Raw genomic sequence first — 17,796 nt, forward strand, 5'->3', positions numbered from 1 at the left:
GCTTGACTGTTTTCCATGTGACTGCAGGGTCACAATCTTTTTCATATTACAGCCTAACAGTACACTAAAATATGTTTCAAAAAACATTCGAGGTGAGAAAGAAAACCAAAACTACAGACAGGCTATTTCGTAAATTTTGACTACATATAAGATATAAAGGGGTGGATAGAAACCAGAAGATCTGCCACCTATGCAATGAGAATCTTGTGTGAGATCATATTTTGTTGAAATTTAAGCTCAATGAACCGTAGAGAAGGGTATTTGCCCCAGTATTATTTAAACCCCCACTATGTTTTGGCTAATTTTGTTATTACAACCAGATAAGTCAAAGTCTATTTGTAAATTAGGCACTTTTTTTGAAGAATGTCCTTCCTCTGTTTAAAGAACATAAGTTGTACTTTAGCCATCCCGTGTGCCATTGTTCTGTTATTTTTGTATGTGGTATTTGTGGTCCGTACCATGTGATATGATAATTAAATAAATACATGATAAAAAATAAAGGAAATAAGCAATGCAGTAAAGGAATTCATTCATACTTGATCAGCACTGCCTAGTTTGACAGTTTGACTGCAGTTCATGAGCAGTGACCGACATGACTGACAGTTGCGTCAGAGACTTTTTAGCTGTGATTGCTTGTTTTTGTGTACCTGCGGTGGATTCTTGCAAATGTCATCAGAAGCACTATGAGGAGGCAGAGGAACATGATTTTTTTTCACAGACAATCTGTCTCATGTTCTGCTGTGTGGTTGCAGTGACAGTGTCAAGAAATATAACAGAAAGTTGGGGTTTTTTTTGATAAAACTGCAGCTTTAATTAACTACAAAATCTCTTTCCTTTTTCCTGTATTGCAACTACCACAGTGACTATCTTTATCTTTGTAAAAGTTTGCAGTGTGGCTCACAAACTAACCTTCAATAACCCGTACTATGATATCACCTTCATAAATCCAAGTATCACTAATCACTCTTATCAGCTGCACCTGTCTGCTGTGTGCAAAATACTGTCTCTCAATTCACTTCACTGCCATGGTGCGACAGGTTTTCAAATCACATTTTTACGACCACTGAACGTGAACAAATACTGTCGTTACAATAATGGAGGGAAACAAAATAGCTCTATTCACATCATCTTTTGAATGTGACATATCCCGGAGCTGAAACTCAGTGTGCGGAAAGAAACAACAATGTTTACCACTGAGCAGACGAAAAAAAAACAGTGACAGGACTCATATTTTCAGATAATGGCAGCAAACATTTTCTTCGCTTTCATTCAAACGTTCAAGAGTGATTGTGACACCAGCAGTGAGTGAATGGTGACAGAAAAATGCTAGTTTCTGTTTCCTGCTTGTACAAAGAGCAACAAATAATCAAGAGGACTGAGAAAATGTGGATGTACATTACAGCCAGGAAGCTGCGCAAACCCAAGTTTTATCGAAGGTATGATCACTTTAAAACATGTCAAACCTAAAATGTGTTTTGGGAGTGTGAATTTTTTTTATCTAAAAGTGATCTCCATAAGGCCCATATAGTGTTCATCAGGTGAAGAAAAATAACAGGTGGAGACAGGCGTTAAAGCTCCCAAAAATTCAAAGTCTAAAAGGGAGAGATGGAAATGGAGCCATCTGGGGATGAATCATCCCTTGTTTAGATCCCTTCAACAAATTTCTGGGTGTACTCTCATGTAAGTCCCCTGGCAGCTTGTTAAACTAGGGGAACCAGCGTGGCAGCGAGGGAGAAGAGAGAGGCAAAGTGACAGATGTATGGGGAGAAACAGAGAAGGAGAGGAAGGAGAGACAGAGCGGTGGTCTTTAAAGAACAGAGGAGGAGGCGGAAAGAAAGCGACGGAGCCTCTCAGACGGTTTCTATAGCTGCTGCAGGAGCCTGTTATCCGGCTAATCAAAGATACACCACAGGGAGCCAATCATCCACTGATGTGCAGCGAAAGGAGCCTTTTTGGTTGACGCACTTGCACATTCCACACATGCAACACCCTCATACATATATACACACTCAAACCTACACAGAAGACAAGCTCAACTTAAGTTTGACAAAGGCGCATATCAATAAACATTTAAATTACACCAGGACCGCAGCATTTGAGGTGTGTATGTGTGTATTTGTGCAGCTATACTCAGCTGTTTAGACAGACACATAATGGAACAAATGATACAGTGCCTCTAAAGAATAGTTTTATGGTTACATAACGTTGAATCAAAGAAGATTTAAAGTAGCTTTTTGATACTGATCAGCAGAGAAATACTGATGTCTACAAAGTTATTTAAATTACTTACACACATGCACACAGTGATCTGTATACAGTATGTTTGCATAAGTATTCATTCTATATACAGTACTGTTTCAAAGTCTTAGGGCCACCTTAAACTTTGTTATTTTAGCAAGATTTCATTGATCATATGTATTTATTTCTCAGCAGTCTCTTTACTAAAATGCAACCAGAACATACAGAAAATATGTGGACAGCATTAAAAAAAATGCAAATATTTCAGAACAAAACAACTTCAACAGGGTAAAGTTGCAAGTATTTAATGTGACCTCCCTTTCTACTTGGCATGTTGTGCACTCTCCTTGGCAGACAATATGAGATTTATAATACTATTCCTCTGATGTATTTACAGCAAGTTGAATTCAAGACATGTCCAAAACCCAACACTGACTGTTTGAGCTACCTTTTGCTTTGGTTGTATGATTCCATGTTTCACACTAAATATTGACTTCAGTCTGAAGAGGACATTTTCTTCTGACTTTTTTGGTGTTTTAATGCATTGTACATGTTCTCTGTATATTTGGTTTGCATGTTAACAAAGACAATGAAAAATAAATATATATGTACCAAGGGAGTATTTCCAGCAGGTGAGAATGCTTCTGACATACAATCTCCTGTTGTGTTCTACATATGTAAATGGTAAACTTTGCAAAATGTCCAGAGTATCAGGTATGGATGTTTTCCAGAGTTGACGGTTGTAGACGGTGAAAATGACAAACTCAAGACTTCATAACTGGAGTTCACAAACCAATGAATGACGTCACAGGAGCTACATCTATTATTTAAACAGTCTATGGGCAAAACCTACACCATGAAGACTGAGGGGTATTTTGAGCAAGTGAGAAAGGTAAATGAAAGTCAGCGGATGGATACAATAAAATGTCAAAGTTGCTTGACATCTGATGAAGTGCAGTTAAATGAATCATTAAGAGATGGAACAAGTATCAAAACATTGCAAGAAGGAGATTAGAGAAGGAGGCTACCAAGAGATCTATAACAACTCTGAAGGAGTTCCAAGCTTCAGAGGCTGACTTTGGAGAGACTGTGCATACAACAAGAGTTGGCTGGATGCTTCAGCAGTCACAGCTTCATGGTGGAGAGAAGAAGAGAAAAAGCCAGTCTTTAAAAAAAAAAACACTCACATGATATCTCTGCTACAGTTTGCCAGAAACCACATGGGTCCCTTCTAAATAAGAGAGAAGTTTCCACAATCTGATGAGACCAAAACTGAGCTTGCAGGCCATTAGACTAAATGTTACACCGCACATAAACATAAAATCCCCACTGTGAAGCACGGTGGAGGCAGATTCACACTGTGGGGCTGCTTCTCTGCAGCAGGCCCCAGGAGACTTCTGAGGGTAGAGGGCGGAATTAATGCAGGAATACACAGGGAAATCCTGGGGAAGAAACTGATGCAGTCTGCAAGAAACCTGCGACTTGGGAGAGAATTTGTTTTGCAGAAAGACAATGACCCCGAGCATGAAGCCAAAGCTACACTGGCTTAAAAACAATGTTTGTCCTGAAGTGGCTTGAGGAGGTAATTGCTGCCAAAAGTGCATCCACTTAATACTTAAGCGGGGGAGTCAAGTGTTTTATTTTTCTAATTAATTTAGATCATTTGTAGAGATCTCTTTCGGGCTCTTTTGCTGTTGATTGGTGTAAAAAAAAAATGCCACATTTAATACACTTTGACTCAATATTATAAGGCAACACATGAAAGCACTGTTAATCATCGCAACACTCCTGGTTTTAATGATACTTTCTAGTCCGAGAATCTCATTTATGCAGACAGCATTACAGTTTAGGTAACATTATTGGAAGAAAAATGTCATCCCAATTATGATCTTTCGTCTAACCGCTCGCCCTCTGTGGCTCTTTCCCTCCCTCCTCTCCTCCCTCCTTCTTGCTCTGCATCTCTTATGTGGCCACTGAGGTGAGGCCAATCCAGGTCTGATTAGAGAGGACGGTCAGATGGAATGGAGGAGGAGAGGGACGGAGAGAAAGACATCAAAAGAGAGACAGAATAATAACAGAATACTGCTGGTAAATCTAAAAAACTAGATCCAACCACCTCTGACAGTCTCTAACAGTGACATGCGAACACAAGATTTTGGTGAACCGACCAACTTAAAGATGAGGGATAGAGTGCACGTGTGTCCGTGCACAGAGTGAATTTCAGTTTAAGTGTCTTTTATGTAAGATTGGAACATAACCCTTTGAAACCAGCACAAAGGGGCTCTTCTTTTTTTTTTTTTTTTTTTACAAAAATATGGTAAGAAGTCAATGAGCAATGAAAGAAATGACCCCAAAATTAGCAAAAAATTAGCGACAAATACAAGAAAACTACCTGAAAATTGGTTAAACAAAACAAGGAAATGTCTGGGGAATAGTGCTTGAAATTATTATCATTTTGTAACATGATTCTAAATATGTAATTATGATAATTACAATTATATATTTTTCCCTTGCTTTTTAAAAATAATTTTCTAAATCTACAAATTTTGCGCAGTTTGTGGGACATTAGTAACCAATTTGCCCATTGCCCTTTTCTCCATGTTTTTGACAGAAATCAAGCCAATTTGCTCAAAGTTCAAAGGTTAAACACTTGTAAAAGGTCTTTGAAAGCAGCAAAAGCAAAGTGATGCCACTCCAGGTTTCCAAGGATTAATTACAATGCAGGCATATAAGGACATTAGAGGGACCACAGCTGATTTGCACACTATCTCATGCCTGCCCGAAATACAGACTGCATTTATTATGTTAACTGTCTTTCAGTGCGTACCATATGTTGTTAAGCTTGATTTGTTACCTTCCAGGTGGCAACTGGCTCCTGACTTCTAATTTCAGTGCTCTTAAAAAAGACTTGCAACAAGCTTTCCCCTAAATAATGATATTAGCCCTTTTTAGAAACTGAGGAAATTGGCTTGATGTCTTTCAAAAACATGTAGGGGCAACAAACAACTTTTAAAGAAATTGTGTAAAAATGTGCAAGAAATTGGTAAAAAGGTTAAAAAAAAAATTACCAGAAAAAAAGCTTAAATAAATAAGTATAAAAAGAAAAAAAGGGACCCCCTTTGTCACATAATTTAATTTAAAATATACAATTAAGAGAAATATAAATCTAGTTTTTTTTTAGATATTTTTTTAATAATATCTAATAATCGATCCCAGCTAATTTTCAGGTCTTTGTTTTGGGTCACATTTACATGTTTTTACAGTTTGTGGGACCTTTCTTGCAAAATTGCCTATTATGTTTTTGAAAGAAATCAAACCAATTTTTAAAGGTTGGAGGGGGTAAAGTGATTGTGTAAAGTGAACCCGGCACAGGAAGACTGATGTGGATCCAGGTGTTAAAGGGTTAGCATACTAATGAAGTTGAAAGCGGGACCACTGTGACAACTGATGTATTCACAAATGTGTCAACATCCCTAATTTCAAAGTCTGAAACACTGACAAGAAGAAAAGATGTGAATGTGTTTTTTTGTGTGTTAACAAGACTTACATCCAGTCTAGCTGCTCTGTGAAGCTCAGGGCTCGGTAATAAAATGATCTCGATAGGGGACAGCGATAAAATTTATGTCTGTAATTATGATCACACAGCAGAAATAAATGTGACAACAGCCAATCAGTCTGCTGCCTCTCCTCTCTCTCTGCTCTGTGTCACTGTCTGTTTGCAGGAGGAGGGGACTGAGCTCCACACGGACGGAGCACACTTTACTTGGGTATATCTGACTAAAGTCACAGATAACAATGCTCATTATCCATACGTGCAACAAAAGATATCAATTTATCAACCACCTGTTTGCAGATGACCATTCTGCAGCTCTTTAGACAAAAAAACAAAAACAAAACAAAAATGGAAGAAACTGAAATTTTGCCTCATGGTATCTCTGCTACCGCTGGATAACAGAGCAGGGGTGAGTTTTCAGACCACTAGAAGGCCAAACCAATGCTCCTCATCCCGGCGTAAACTCCTTAAGGAGGCTGTGATAAGATGCACGGGAAGTTTACCTGGCCCCTCTTCCAGCCCTATCACTGCTGCACCACAACATCCACCTGGTTCTCCTCCCCACCTTCATGCACCATCATCTAGCCGTCCACCTGCAACATGCCATTCAACATTCCACACGTGACTGACTGTTGGTTTATATCTGACACACCCATCCACCCTGGAACCTTCTCCTCTTCGCCTCCTCCTGCTCCTGCCCCTTCACGACCACACAAATCTGCACAGTGCTCCCCCTGTCGGTCAGCTCAGATTGCAGGTTGCAGCTCAGATGCCCTCAGATCAGTCTGATACAGTTAAACAAATTGGTCTACTTAATGCAAGGTCCCTGATATATATATATATATATATATATATATATATGTATGTATATATATATATATATATATATATATATATATGTATGTATATAAATCCTAACTTTGATTTCTCCTCCAGTGGTATTTATACCATAGTGAAATCTGCAGAAACCAATGACTTCCACAAAAGTATCGATGTAAAACTCTCAGTAGTGATAACTATATATAAGATTTGTTGCAATAGGTTAAATCATGTAGTTCCACAGGTATTAAAAAAGTCTGAGCAATCACGTCGCTAAACAGAAACTGAAGCGCCTTTCTTTTCCCTCTCGTCATCCCTCAGCCTTTTCTCTGACGTCCTCAATCCTGCAGCCTGCCCCCCCTGCCTTCCTCCCCTCTGCTTCAGTGCTAATAAGGAGAAGTAGAACGCTCTCTGTATCGCTGCCACATCTCATCAGCCAAACCATGCCTCAAAAAAAAAAAAAAAAAAAACCAACACACACTGCACAGAGAAAGGAGTTGTGATATGAATATAGGGTTGGAGTGGAGGGTAGATGGTGCAGCGCGGCTGATCAGATCTAATAAATAGCAGGGAATAGAGTCCTTTGGAAAAGATGAGAAGCTCCCTTTAGATGGGGTTACTCTCCAGTAAAAACTCATAAAGTCTTGTCCATTGCGCCGCAGTACACATCACAATCTAATCACCACTAGGCGCAGCCTTGTGTGTGTGTGCACTGCTTACATCTCTATCCAGCAATATAACACCGCACAGTTTGCAGCAGCAAGTTTGGACGCTGAAATATAAATAGGCAGGCTCCTATTGAAGAGATCATGATCAGAACTCTCAGACAAACCCGAGCACAGGGATGTTTTAAATGGTGTGCTCTGCTATTACTGCAGCTTGCAAAGACTGAGATTAAGTCTGGGAGAGAAAAAGTCCATGAAAAGAGGGTCAGGTTTATGCTTTCTACAGGCTCAGATGTTATTTTGTGTTTCTATGGTAACATAAAGCAGAGGGAAACAAGAGGAGAACAATAAAATGCCTTAAAAGGACAAAACTCAAGCAAGAAATAGCAAGAGGATGTTAAGTTACAAAACATTTTCTTCTTAATTCGGCCCGTTAAAAACTGTCCGTACCTGGAGAACAGAGGCGTTGTAGTGGGACATTTAGTACCATATTTTACACATTGTCACCTTGACTGCCTGTCCACAGTGACAATGTTGCACAGTGACACCACCTCACTTCTGTATATAAGGTTAGAAATGAGGCGACCGAGTGGTCTCTTCTTTAAGCCGCCACAGCAGGAAGCAACAGTGCCAAAACAGCGTCTATATAAACAAGACAGCTGGTAGGACAGGCATAACCTTTTGATGGCATGTTATATGTGTTGCCCACCACAGGAGATTTAAAAAGCAGCTAACAGCATAAGCAGCTCACTCAAAGAATAAGAAAAGCTGTCGCAAATGCTCGCAAATCAGCGAAACAATAAAATTACTCAGAGGCCCAATGGGAAAGTCTGGCATGAAAAGATTGGTGTAGTTTGTAGTTGTTTTTTCAAATTTCTAATTACACTTAATAGTGTCATAACTGATTTCAAATTGACTGTATAAAATCAGTATAAGACTCAACTGTTTCTAAAAAAAAAAATTGTGGAAGCTCTCTTAGGCCCCTCTCACCCCTTACAGGCACAAAATGGTTTAGTCCACCCCTACACTAGGATTTGTCTCTGAAGCTAAAGCCTAGTAAGTGACTGCATCTATTACTGGAGCACCAACGTACATGCTGACGTTTCTTTCCCCAAAAGAGAAATCGGTTATTCAAAAAAGAAAAGAAAGAAATCAAAGGGATGGAAGGCAAACTGACTTTGTAAAAAAAAACAACCCAAAACAAACAAACAAACAAAAAAAAAAACATGGATTAAAAGGGGAAGGGCAGGGGGCCTACAGAGATTGTTGATGCATAGGGCCACAGAATTTGATGCTACATCCCTGCATGTGGATGTCAAATATCCGTAATAGATCACATTACCCAACTGTGCTCCGTACTGTATAATGAAGCTAATCTTAATGGCTAAACATTATGATCTTATGTGATGGAAAACCAATTATTTAAATGTAATCATGCCATCCCTTACTTTTCTTTCAGCATCCTGCTGTTGTTCCTAATGAAAGAAAATGTGCTTTGTGTGTATAACATATTCCAAGAATGGATATTTTCATTTTGGCATGAATAGTTATACTTTGTTTATAGACTGTGTTTATCTTGTGAATGGATTAAAAAAAACAACATTATTGGTCATGGATTGTGGAACTAATGGGATTCATTAGAAAACAATCAAAATGGAAATTACCTGCTGAGTGTTGATATTCAGGTAGTTGTGTATATAAACCACATGGCAGCAAATAAGTATTTTTACATCATTTAAAATGACAAAGTTTGGGCCCAATAATTGAGGTATTAGGCAGGAAAATAAGAACCTAATGTGGGAGGGAAAATAGAAACTCTATAACATTAACAATATGACTGATCGATGAGCCCAGTTTTTCAGCCTGTGGCAAGGGCTGAGGAAAGACTCAGGGGGAGAAAACAGGAACCACTCCAGCCTCTCCATCCTTCGCTCTCCTCATCTTTCCAACGTTTTCTGCCTCCCCTGGTTTCCCTCCCCGGAGACTGGTGGCTAGTATTACAGAGTTATAGCCTGCAGCTCTTCCTGTGAGGGTCACATTGGGTTGAGTGAGAGGACTGGAGGCCGAGTGGAAATGGAAGGCGGCTCCTCCCGTAGGCACAGAGGCTTGTCATTCAACATGAAAACAGGAAAGGCTGCAGCTCTCCTGAATTAACTGCTGGTGCGTATGATCATTATGAAGATGAGTTTGACTGGAGGGGGTCTTACAGAAAGTGTCATCAGCATTCATGTTTGCTGACTTACTGTGCATATTCCCTATGCATGTGTGTCTTTGTGTGTTTCCATGTGGTTGTCTGTCTTGTATTTCTGTTAAGTGTTGGGTTAAATGCAGTCCACGAAGTCCTGCAATGCATATTTTATTAACTAGTTTTGCCCACTTTAACACGACATTTAGTCCCATATTGAGTCTTAAAGGGGCTCTATGAGAAATCCAAATTCTATGAGTTGTCTGGACACAGTTCTCAACATGGAGGCAGCTGCTAACAACAATAAACAGCGCTAACAACAGCAACATTGCTGACAAAGCTAACGGTGCTAACCAGGGGGAAATCAGAGGGTCAGTGCTATGCTTCCCGGACCGCAATCCCAACATCAGCCATAGCTGCCATATGAGTGCAGTGCAAAGTGGCTGCGATGAGCTAGCCACTTGGGTGCACATGAGGGTTTCAACACATTCATTAATTTGTGGCAGACCTCCACCGTTAAAGCATATGCTGCCAAAAATACATTTTCTACTTTTGGAGCTGGATTGTTCTTTTGGAGCGCTATATATATATGAATACCGTTTGGTTTATTTTTAGCACCACACTGTCGGAGCGCAGAGCATACTCTGGGCACTGATGGAGCAGCAGAACGACGGGCGTATTTTAAGTGAAACTTGACCGTCCATTCTACTGGGTCTAAAAGCTCGCATTCACTCGCAGCAGCTGCTCCTATCATTCATCGATCTGTTAAGCTCTGAACAGCTCGATCGATCAATTATCAACCCCCTAAATAGAGGTTTGCATCTATATCAGCCTCTGGATGTCACATACAGAACTTATAAAATGTTATTTGAAAACTGTTGCCAGTTGGTTAACATATTTCTACTGTTTTTTTCTACTTTGTCAAAGTGACAACACTGTAAAACAAGGCCAAATAAAGTCAGATAAAAGCAACATTATCTCAACTTAATTGGTAATTATGTTTCAAAGATATACTTAAACAAGACTCCTGTGATGCTGCACTTAGCCCCAGTGAGGCTTTGAACTAAATGCTAACCTCAGTATGCCTTAATGTTCACAATGACTATACTGATGTTTAGTGTGTAATATTTACCATATTCACCATCTTAGTTTAGCGTGTTAGCATGCTAACACAGCTGGAGCTGATGAAATGTTGTTAGTTTTGCAGGTATTTGGTCATAAACCAAAGTGCTGCACATTGGTATGTGGCACGAAGAGAGGCAGATCATATCCTAAGGAATTTGCTGAGGCCACTTCGGGCAACAGGAAATGTGAACAATCAAAAATGACCAGGTCCAAACCATGATGGAAGAGCTGGCCAAGATGAACTTAATTTGGGGTGAGGCTCAGCATGTTGCCATGGATATGAAACAATAGGGGGAACTCATTGTTTCGTATTGATCACTAGCTCTAATGAAATGTATTTTATTCATGTTAAGAGTGTATTGATTTATTATTCATTTTATCTTTTTTTTGTACAGTTTCAGCTCTTTAGTTTGGCATACAAAACTACAGCTTTTATTGTATTTTTATAAACTTATTTACTTCTGGTCATTTCTTTTCTCTATTGTGTTTTGTTTGTTTTTCCAATGCAATTTATGGATGAAAGGTGTTATAAAAAATAAAGCTATTATTACTGTATTATCATTACATAAGTGCAAATGAATCACACAAAAATGAAGTGAAAAAGAGACTGAAAAGTAAGAGAAGAGATTCAATGTAATCCTAGTGCCAATAAAGACGTCAAGTAGCTTCCAGATCAATGTGTTGAGCATCATCACAGAGCAGGCTGCTGCTGTTTGGCTCCGCAGCCACAAACTGTGTTGCTGCAATTATTGTTCTCTCTAGTCTTTACCTTCCCCTCTCTCCTCTTTGTTGGTGCCTTCACCTTTCTCTCTTTCACCTCTCCTCCATCACTTCATGCTGTCAGGGGATGGTCAATAAAAATCCTGCTGGAATAACTAAACGGTCTGAAAATATGATGTATTGCCTTTGTAGTGCAAATTCTATGGAAGTTTCTACAAGGAGCACTGATGTGCTTTGTATTTATTTCCTGCTTTGATTAGAGCCTGTGCAGTAGATATCCTATATGATAGGGCTTTTGGATGTAAAGAAAATCAAATATCACTTTTATACTCAATATCTCAATACCTAAATGTCAATATTGTAGGGTATTGGTGCTTTGACAAAATATTTTCACAATGAGATTTTTGATAAATAACCATGCTGGATGGTTGAAATTGATGACAGAAGTTGGCTCTTTTCTGTTATCGCAAGGAATAACAATGACCATCAATGTTTTTTAAAGTTTGGTTTTCGATGTATATAAAGCAAGGTACCTAATCTTAAGTAAACAGTACTCCAATTATTTTCATTTATGATTATTTTATTCTCATTAAGGAAAATATGCCATCCCAAATGCTGATACATGGTGCCCCTTTATTCTTTATTTTTCACTTACCTTCACAGTTTACTGTTTGTTCTTTACTGTACTTGTAGCTATTTTCTCATGCCCTAATTTATCTTATTTTCTGTTCTGTCTATTACTTTTTTTAAAATTGTAAATTAATGTACTGTAGCAAGGGGTTGTTTGTGTCATTATGTTTGCATATTGAAAAATTTAATGAACTCTTTAATTACAAAAAAATGAATACAATGACTAACATACAATGACTATAATAGAACAGCGACAAGTCTGAAAAAAGGCACCACTTCACTGTGAAAACCAGGAAAAGACAACACTTATAATATCAAAATATACAACATCTAAGCTGATATCTTGCCTCATATCAAAATATCAATAAAATATCCATATATTGGTCAGCCTTTAAATATGGCTTCACGATTAGCTAACATCTCCCGTTCTCAATGCGGCCTCTTTCTTTCACTCAAAAACACTTCACACACTCTTCGTCTGTCTCCTCCAACATCCATCTTAGTTCATCGTAAGACGGTTCACCTTTCATGTGGTAAATGGTAAGATTACAGCAATTATGGAGTCTGGTCTCCCGGACACAGCAGTGCCATATATGGAAGGAATAAAAAAGAGAAATGGCAGCATATAGTGGAGACACTAGAAACATTTGCAGGTTATTCTCCAAATCAAAAATAACACTGACAACCTCCCTGTTCATGTGGCGGGTATTGACAAGCAGCTCACATGTTATGAAAGCTCACTGGCCCTCTCAGGGGACAAATGATTCATTCAAAGCCATGTTAAAAAAAAAAGCCCAGAGGAATACAGAAGTACTAGAGCCCTTCATGTCATGTTAGTAAATCATTTGTCACATCATATTATGTACGTACAACAAACTGTGCCTGTGTGCCACAGCTGTGTTGATGAGCATCACTGCCCACTGATGACAACGCTGACTGCATTAATAAGATGCTTGTGCTGAACGTAACCGGAGCTGTGCTGTGGGGCTGACAACAGTCCACCACAGAGGATGGAGCGACTCACATATTTTGGCCCTCCTAAGCAGGACTGTTAGTTTACCTTGAGGAACAGTAACATAAAAATGCAGTGGCATAATGGCCAGAACGCTACCCTCCTATGGCCAGTTATCATGAGGATAAATCCTCCTTATCATCACTCTCAACAGTTGGCGTGGCTGAGAGGTGCGGCAGCAAAATTAGAACATAATCTTCCCGAAGGGCCGAGGCATCGAGGAGACGAGATCAATAACACAGAGGATTCATGCCAGGAGTGGATATTTTCAGATGAAAGAAAGGTGAACTTCTGCAGGCGATTCCAACACGGCAGAGGGTTTTGTTATTGTTACTGTGGAGCTTCTAATAGTGTTGTTTGGGTTTTTGGAAAAAAAAAAACAGCATGTCCCGCAGGGGAGGAGACGGACTGGTGTCGTGACCGTACAGCATAGGGAAACAGCAGAAATGTTATGATTAGTTTTTTCAGTTTGGTTTCGTCTAGATTTAAAATCGCATCAAATCAGTTGACATAGAAAGTCATTTGTGTTTAAACAAACCTGATTCCAAAAAAGCTGGGATGCTAAACAAACATAGAATGCAATGATTTGCAAGCCCAGTGGACACAATGTCCATGATTTCGATTTCGAAGACGATTTGTAATGTGGACTCATCGGACCACAGCACACTTCTCCTCTTTGTGTCAGTCCATCTCAGATGAGCTTGGGGCCCAGAGAATTTGGCGTTGTTTTTGGATGTTGTTAATACATGGCTTTCATTTTGCATGGTTCAGTCTTGAGTTGTAGATGCAGTGATTAACTGTGTCTACCAACAAGGGTTTTCCAAAGTGTTCCTGAGCCCCTGTACTAATATCCTTCATAAAAAGTCAGGTTGGTTTTTAATACAGTGCCAATTAAGGGGTGAATGGTCGAGGGCATTCGAGGGTTGATTTCAGCTTTGCCCCTTGCATTCAGAGATGTCTCTATACTCTTGGAATCGTTTGATATTATGGATTGTAGATGGTCAAATCCTACATTCCTGGCAACTGTGCATTAAGAAACATTGTTTTGAAACTATTGGATTATTTGCACACAGTTTTTTTACAAACTGACAGCCCTTGCTTGTGAACAACTGAACCTTACCATGATACTTGAATCTGTCACCAATTAACTTATCTGTCTTAACTTTATCTGTGGAATGTTCCAACAGGTGTTTTTTGAGCATTTCACATCTTTCTCAGTCTTTTGTTGCCTGTCCCATTTTGTTGAAATGTGTTACAGGCAGATTGAGCGTGTATTTACAAAAGACAATGAAGTTTAGCATTTTGGGAATCAAATACCTGTGTTTGCACTGTAGTCAACTGAATATAGGTCAAAACTGATTTGCAAATAAGTATATTCTATTTCTATTTCTGTTTTACATAGCGTCACAACTTTTTTGGAATTGCGGTTGTAATTCAACTCATAATGTTCAATTCTGATCACTTTCTGTGCTATTTAAATCCTCATACCACATTTCTTGTGCATAAAATTGAATAAATGACCTGGAACCACCTGCTAATGTCTCGCGATTTACACATAGGTGTGTGGGTATAAAGTTTGCATCTGTGGCACGACGCAGGGCGTGCCCGTCGTGCTCGCCAATGCATCCAGACATCAATACAGCATCCGTAATGACATCTCTCCAGAGAGCTCCAGCCCCGAGACGCAATGAAGCATGAAAGAGAGATGAAGGGAGACAAAGGCGGAAAAGTAGGGAGAGAAAAGAGAGAAGGAGTGCGCGTGCAACGGAGCAGAATATTTGGGGTTGTAATTATCCGGTGATGGGTGATAAGATGACACAGGAAGAAACAGGCGTCAAGAAGGTGTTGCATACTAATGCCCGTTACGACCCGCAATCTGCATCTCGTAACAATAGCCGGCTGCAATTAGAAGCTGTTCCCCACCTGTGCACAGCTGATTAAACACGATTCACATCAGCAGCAGAACTTTGTGAACTACAAAGTCACTGCTGCATCTCCGAAAAGAAACGTTCACCTCCCGTTCACCCTAAAAGAGGGTGCTTGCGCTCTTTTGTGACTGTCTAATGCAAGAGCAATGCAAAGTCTCTGTCTGAACTATAGAAATCCACTGTGGTGCTCACAGAATTAGACACTGACTCATGGATTTGACTTGAGTCTGAATAGTTGGAAGACTGCGCAACAGTTCCAAAAAAGGGAGACAAACAACCAACGGCTGTATTAAACAATAAAAAAACAAGCTTACGGGATTTTCCAGAGTTTATCTTTGCTCAAGTAAATCGCACGACAACTAAATATAACCAACCAATGTTACAAAGACCGCACCCAAGTTGGCAGTGCTTGAAAAAAGAACTTCATCATTGTGTTGTAAATGAGCAAACCGGCCAAGATGTGTGTATATAAAGCATCTGTGCAGCAGCAGAGGATATCCTAATTAGGCCTCGGGAATAGTTAGTTTAAGCGGTTTCTTTCTCCGTTGAGCATGACATGACTGCTCCATCCATCATGGCTGAAAAAATAACATGTACTACAGTGTATGTGTGCTTGTTAAATATGTCAGACCACTTCACAATGTCTTGAAAGTCACCAGAAAGAAAGCTGCAGTAGCTTGCAGCACTGACACTTGACATTTTGGAAATAGCTTTCGTTAATTCTTCCTGTTTATGTCCAAGAGCGCTAATCTTCAAAAAGCAACAGCAGCTTTTCTCCACAAAGATAAAACTAATAACATTTTTTGTTTGTTTTTCTTGAACACACATGTAGCGAGGGTACATGTGGTTCTCTCTCATCATTAGCAACCTTGAAGTATCTTCTCCAGTGTCGATTTACCATCTCATACACTAGCCGGCAGAAAACCAGCCGGGAAGGAAGACCAGGAGGTGAAAGAGAAGCAAAAGTTGGAGTGCTTTGCTCAGAGGGTGGGGATTAACTGAAGGTAATTAAGGATGTGGCTGTCTCTCCAGGGACCAGTAGAGGCCCCCGCCCCCCGCATCAATCAGCAGCTATCAGTCCTGAGCCTAAACCGGCAGACTGGCAGTACAGTGTGGATAGACATCACTTCTTAAGCGCTGATCATTCATCTCTCCGCTGAGCTGTGATAAAGTCAAAGAAAGTTTCAAAGCTCCGCTTATGAGATACTGTCAAGGAAACTAAATTGAGGCACAAGCTGTCGCCGGCAACTGAGGCAGAGAAGACGAAGAAGTGGATGTGGCAGTGAAGAAAGAAACCTCAAGTGATATTCAGGCGAAAGCAGACTGTTATTTCAGACATTACAAAAACAACAAGATGCCTATTTCCTGACAAAAAATATCTTTGGTTCATTAGAAATTCTTTGAAGTGAAATCCCTCAGTGCTATCAAACTTCTCTCATAGTTTTCTCAATTAATCAGCTTATCATTTGGTCTGGAAAACAGGCAGTAACTATGATATATATTGCATCCCATATGCTTGAAATGTCCCCCGCAGTAGTGATAAAAGCATAAATTTAAGTGCCATCGTCGAACAGGAATCCACGAACCGTCTGTCATCACCAAATGCAGTCATAATCATACATCAAACTGTTAAATTGCAATTATTATTATTTCTATCGGTTCTAGTACTACGGTGTACTGCAGTTCTGCGTGTGGTTTGACCGAGTGGTGTTGCTGTACCCCAGCTGCTGTGGGTAGGTACGATTAGAGTCAAACACTATACTGTCTCTATTTTATGACTTTCAGGTGTATGAAATAGTGGAAAACTAGACTGTGATATAAATGGTATGTAGGCTATATCACTGACCAGGTTTACATGCACACTAATATTCTGCTATTATTCAGAATATGACAATATTCAGAATTTGATGTGGGTGATGTCAACTGCAATTTCTGAACTTGGCCTTTCCATTTGAGACACGTGGAATATGCCGATATTACGATATTATTCAGGTATTAATAGTTATTGGGCATGCATACAGCCTATTCGAAATATACATCTCAACTGGACACACTGTGATACATAGCCTCTTGTCTGTTTATGGTCAGCTTAGTGCACTGTGCACAAACCAACCTGACAACAGTTTGCAAATCATTTCTGGTCAGAGGGAGGTACACACCTACTTCTTAACATTATACAATATTTGGATATCAACAGGCTTTTGGATATGTGTAAATACTGCAGCACTGACCTTTTCAAGAAGGTGATTAAAGGAATAAAAAAGAGAAAGGCTCTGGCCGTAGATGGTCCAACAATTTCGACATCAGTAATAAACTTTGAAAAAAAAAATCCTATTTTGATGCAAAGAAGCAAAATGACAAGCAGCTCCAGCTGTCCCACTGTTCTACATATGTTTTGATGTGATTTAGGGCACATTAATCGTATTACACAGGGCTACATGTACACAAAAATATTAATATTAATGGAACATTAACATTATTATTATTGTTTTTCTTTAGCCATGTAAACAGCTTACAGGAATATTGTCTTTTTCAGAATAAAAACAGAATACTTTGGGCATGTAAACATACTCAGTGTTGACTGTTATATTTTTTGTATTCCGACAAAACCATTAATGTATTTTTTTTTAATATTTGTGAAAATAGCCTACATGACGGATGGGTGCCAATAATTTACATGTGTAATTTACATGTGTAGCAACTATTATTAATTGGGGGAAAAAAAAATCGCCCAGTATATCCAGAACACATTTTAATATGTCCTGTTTTTTTCAGACCAATGTATTAAACTTACAAGACATAAAACAAGGAAAAGCAGAACATTTTTATATTTGATTGGGTGGAATCTATCAATTTTTGTCATTCATGGTTGAAAAATCACCTAAACATTTATCAAAATGTTTGCTGATTAATTTTGAACA

General features: G+C 39.2%; 1 protein-coding gene across 13 annotated transcripts in view; it reads right to left on the reverse strand.

Moving 5' to 3' along the window:
* Positions 1 to 17,796, reverse strand: part of dab2ipb (DAB2 interacting protein b) — a 220,884-nt gene that overhangs the window by 27,537 nt on the left and 175,551 nt on the right. The gene's annotated exons all lie outside the window — the stretch shown is intronic.

This window comes from Plectropomus leopardus, chromosome 20 (assembly GCF_026936395.1).
Source record: "Plectropomus leopardus strain MGB_pleo_1.0 chromosome 20, ASM2693639v1, whole genome shotgun sequence".
Taxonomy (NCBI): domain Eukaryota; kingdom Metazoa; phylum Chordata; class Actinopteri; order Perciformes; family Serranidae; genus Plectropomus; species Plectropomus leopardus.